The sequence below is a fragment of the Piliocolobus tephrosceles genome, chromosome 14 (genome assembly GCF_002776525.5).
Source record: "Piliocolobus tephrosceles isolate RC106 chromosome 14, ASM277652v3, whole genome shotgun sequence".
In the NCBI taxonomy this organism is placed as follows: Eukaryota; Metazoa; Chordata; class Mammalia; order Primates; family Cercopithecidae; genus Piliocolobus; species Piliocolobus tephrosceles.
Genome location: NC_045447.1, coordinates 45492279 through 45497111, shown reverse-complemented (window position 1 = coordinate 45497111; position 4833 = coordinate 45492279). Strand labels below are relative to the sequence as shown.

Here is a 4833-nt window from a genome sequence, read left to right as displayed (position 1 = left end):
GATGATGACGCTGGAGGTGAAATTTGAGTCTAATGTAAGTGGAGTTATAGAAAAAATAGCTGACCATGAGATACTGCCACCCTCTAAGAGACCCTAGATATAAAGTGAGAGGAATGTAGTGAAGACAATCATCTTATAAACATAAATGAGGAAAGGATGACCTCATGTTAGAGGAAGTGATGCCAGCAAAAACTTAACATTAAAGTAACTCTCAGAGATATGTCATAACATTGAAAGTACAAAGGATGAAATGTTAGAAGATAATCAAAACTTAGAAAGGAGTATGACGATTTGCAAAGGCATAGAAAAGATGTTCATGCCGTATCACAAGTTATACTATGAGAAGGTAAGTGTTATTCAGACTTTTCTTGATAAGTATGTGGTTTGTTTGTGTGTTAAGTTTTTTTTGGAGAAAGTAAAAATGTTTTATTAAATCTTAGTTCAGAGAGTGTGTGGGAGCATTATCTCCACTATTACACACTATGCAACTTAAAAAGATAATTTTTCAAAGAGAAATACACACTTGCCATGTACATGGACAATAATATTGCAGAAAGAAATGTCCTTGTTTCTTATGCAAATTGTTCCATAAATTTGAAAATTTTTGAATGTCACTGAATAGTTTGAGAAAAAACTTAGAAGCTCTTGAATATTAGAGTATCCAAAAGTGTGAACAAAAATCATGGGGGGAGAGTCAAGAGTGGGAGAAGAGCGGAGCATGTGAGCAGCACAGCGGCCTCCTCTCCTCTCCTCTCCTCACCTTGCTCTCGCAGCCTACCTTTACCCGCCCATCTGCCCAGCACCCAGAATACTTCCACCATGACCACCTCAGCATGTTGCCACTTAAATAAAGGCATCAAGCAGGTGTACATGTCCCTGCCTCAGGGTGAGAAAGTCCAGGTCATGTATATCTGGATCGATGGTACTGGAGAAGGACTGCACTGCAAGACCCTGACCCTGGACAGTGAGCCCAAGTGTGTGAAAGAGTTGCCTGAGGGGAATTTCAATGCCTCTGGTACTTTACAGTCTGAAGGCTCCAACCGTGACATGTATCTTGTTCCTGCTGCTGTGTTTAAGGACCCCTTCTGTAAGGACCCTAACAAGCTGGTATTGTGTGAAGTTTTCAAGTACAATCGAAAGCCTGCAGAGACCAATTTGAGGCACACCTGTAAATGGATAATTGACATGGTGAGCAACCAGCACCCTTGGTTTGGCATGGAGCAGGAATATACCCTCATGGGGACAAATGGGCACCCCTTTGGTTGGCCTTCCAACGGCTTCCCGGGGCCTCACGGTCCATATCACTGCAGTGTGGGAGCAGACAGAACCTATGGCAGGGACATCGTGGAGGCTCATTACCAGGCCTGCTTGTATGCTGGAGTCAGGATTGCAGGGACTAATGTTGAGGTCATGCCTGCCCAGTGGGAATTTCAAATTGAACCCTGTGAAGGAATCAGCATGGGAGATCATCTCTGGGTGGCCCATTTCATCTTGCATTGTGTGTGTGAAGACTTTGGAATGATAGCAACCTTTGATCCTAAGCCCATACCTAGGAACTGGAATGGTGCAGGCTGCATACCAACTTTAGCACCAAGGCCATTCGGAAGGAGAATGGTCTGAAATACACTGAGGAGGCCATCGAGAAACTAAGCAAGCGACACCAGTACCACATCCTTGCCTGTGATCCCAAAGGAGGACTGGACAATGCCTTACGCCTAACTGGATTCCATGAAACCTCCAACATCAACGACTTTTCTGCTAGTGTAGCCAGTCGTAGCGCCAGCGTATGCATTCCCCAGACTGTCGGCCAGGAGAAGAAGGGTTACTTTGAAGACTGTCGCCCCTCTGCCAGCTGTGATCCCTTTTCGGTGACAGAAGCCCTCATCCACACGTGTCTTCTCAATGAAACAGGTGATGAGCCCTTCCAGTACAAAAACTAAGTGGACTAAACCTCCAGCTGTTGAGCAGCTCCTAGTTCTTCATCCCACTCCAACTCTTCCCCCTCTCCCAGTTGTCCCAATTGTAACTCAAAGGGTGGAATATCAAGGTCTTAAAAAAATAATAATGGGAGATTTTTCCTATAATGAAATGATTGAAGTATTCATACCTATAAAATTTTTCAGTGTTGAAAAATAAAAAATAATTTTAAAGCGCACCTTCCAAAATGCCTCCTGTGAGTAGGTAAGACCAACCTGTATATCTTAAGATATTAGTTAAGAATTTAGAAACAGAGGAAGAGAAATTCTTAGCAGTGGTTATTTTGGTAAGTTTGCTTTAAAAAAATACTTTAAATCTCAATATTTCTAATGTTTTAAATTGCAGTGTACTAAATAAATATTTATGTTACTACTTTTTTCACTTCCCTATTCATTATAACCAACAAAAGATATTTTTTACATTTTGATGAAAAAATTTCAAAAGGTGACTAAACAATTGTGGTTTTCCCCATTGATTATTAAGATCACTTTGCATGATTTCAGCATGAACAGTCCTTTTGAGTCCCACACTACTGTGAAGAGTAAGGATTCCTGTGATGGAAATTGAATCACCTTCAGAAGCATTCATGTTAATAAGACCAGTAGTTCTTATGTTATGTTCCCCAGAATCCTGGGTTCCATCAAAGTGTTTCAAAGTTTTCAAACATTTCACAAATGTTTGATTTTAATTTCATTTAAAAAAATTAGCTTATTTCTTAAATTAATAAAATTTATTCTTTAGAATAGTTTTAAGTTTACAGAAAAAATTAGTGCTGAAAGCTGTTAGAAAGTGCTGAAAATATTATACATGTTTACTATGATTAGTGAACCAATATTAATACATTTTAGTGATACATAATTGTACATATTAAAGCACATGTGATATTTTGATACAAGCATACAATGTGTAATGACCAAATTAGGTTAATTAGAATGCCTATCACCTAAAACATTTATCATTTCCTTGTATTGGGAACATTTCAAATCTTCCCTTCTAGATATTTTGAAATATACAAAAAATTATTGTTAACTATTGTCACCCTACTGTGCTATCAAACACTAGAACTTGTTTCTTCTGTCTAACTGCATGTTTGTACCCATTAGCGAACCGTTGCGCATCTCCTCACCTACCCTTTCCAGCCTCTGATAACCATCATTCACTGTCTTCATGAAATCACCTTTTTTTAAAATCCATCACCTCAAGCATTTATCATTTCTTTGTGTTGCAAACATTCCAATTATCTCTTTTAGTTATTTTTTAATGTACAATAAATCATTGTTTACTGTAGTCACCCTGTTGTACTATCAAATACTAGGTCTTATTCATATTCATTCTAATTATATTATTCTTGTACCCAGTAATTTCACACACACACACACACACCAACCCCTGGTAACCATCATTCTACTCTCCATGTCTATGAGTTCAAGTGTTTTAATTTCTAGCTCTTACAGATGAGTGAGAGTATGCAAAGTTTGTCTTTATGTGCCTGGCTTATTTCACTTAACATAATGTCCTCCAGTCCATCCACGTTGCAACTGACAGGATCTTGTTCCCTTTATAGGCAGGTAGTACTCCATTGTGTATATGTGCCAACATTTTCTTTATCCATTCATCTGTTAGTGGACACTTAGTTTGGTTTCAAATCTTGGCTATTGCGAATAGTGCTGCAGTAAACATGGGAGTGCAGGTATCTCTTCGATATACTAATTTTCTTTCTTTTGGGCGTATACCTAGCAAAGGGATGCTGAATCATATGGTAGCTCTATTTTTAGTTTTCTGAGGAACCTCCATACTGTTCTCCATAGTGGCTGTACTAACTTACATTCTCACCAACAGTGTAGGAGGGTTTCTTGTTCTGCACATACTCGCCAGCATTCATTATTGCCTGTCTTTTAGATAAAAGCCATTTGAACCAGAATGAGATGATATCTCATTGTAGTTTCAATTTGCATTTATCTGATGACCAGTGACATTGAGCACCTTTTCATATACCTGTTTGCCATTTATATGTTTTCTTTTGAGAAATGTCTATTCAGATCTTTTGCCCATTTTTAAAATTTAAGTTCAGGAGTACATGTGCAGGTTTGTTACATAGGTAAACTTGTGTCATGGGGGATTGTTGCAGATTATTTAGTCACCCAGGTATCAAGCCTAGTGCCCATTGTTATTTTTCCTGATCCTCTCACTCCTCCCACCCTCCACCCTCCAACTGGCCCCAGTATGTTTTGTTCCCCTCTATGAGTCTATGTGTTCTCATAATTTAGCTCCCACTTATAAGTGAGACCATATGGTATCTGGTTTTCTGATCCTGTGTTAGTTTGCTAAGGATAATGGCCTCCAGCTCCATCCATGTCCCTGCAAAGGATATCTCATTGTATTTTATGGCTGCACTGTATTCTGTGGTGTATATGTACATTTTCTTTATCCAGTTTGTCATTGATGGGCATTTAGGTTGATTCTATGTCTTTGCTATTTTGAATAGTGCTGCAATGAACATACACATGCATGTGACTTTATAAAAGAATGATTTCTATTCCTTTGGGTATATACCCAGTAATGAGATCGCTGGGTTGAATGGTATTTCTGTCTTTAGGTCTTTGAGGAATCGCCACACTGTCTTCCACAATGGTTGAACTAATTTGCACTCCCACCAACAGTGTATAAGTGTTCCTTTTTCTTCACAACCTCTCCAACATCCTTTTTTTTTTTTTTTTTTTACTTTTTATTAATAGCCATTCTGACTCCTGGGAGATGGTATCACATTGTGATTTTGATTTGCATTTCTTTAATTATCAGTAATATTTAGCTTTATTTTTCCAATATGCTTGTTGGCCATATGTATATCTTCTTTTA

The 4833-nt window shown here is 38.5% G+C and overlaps 1 pseudogene; it reads left to right on the top strand.

Moving 5' to 3' along the window:
• The first annotated feature begins 819 nt into the window (after nt 1-819).
• Nucleotides 820-1940, top strand: LOC111535156 (annotated as a pseudogene).
• The last annotated feature ends 2893 nt before the right edge of the window (nt 1941-4833 follow it).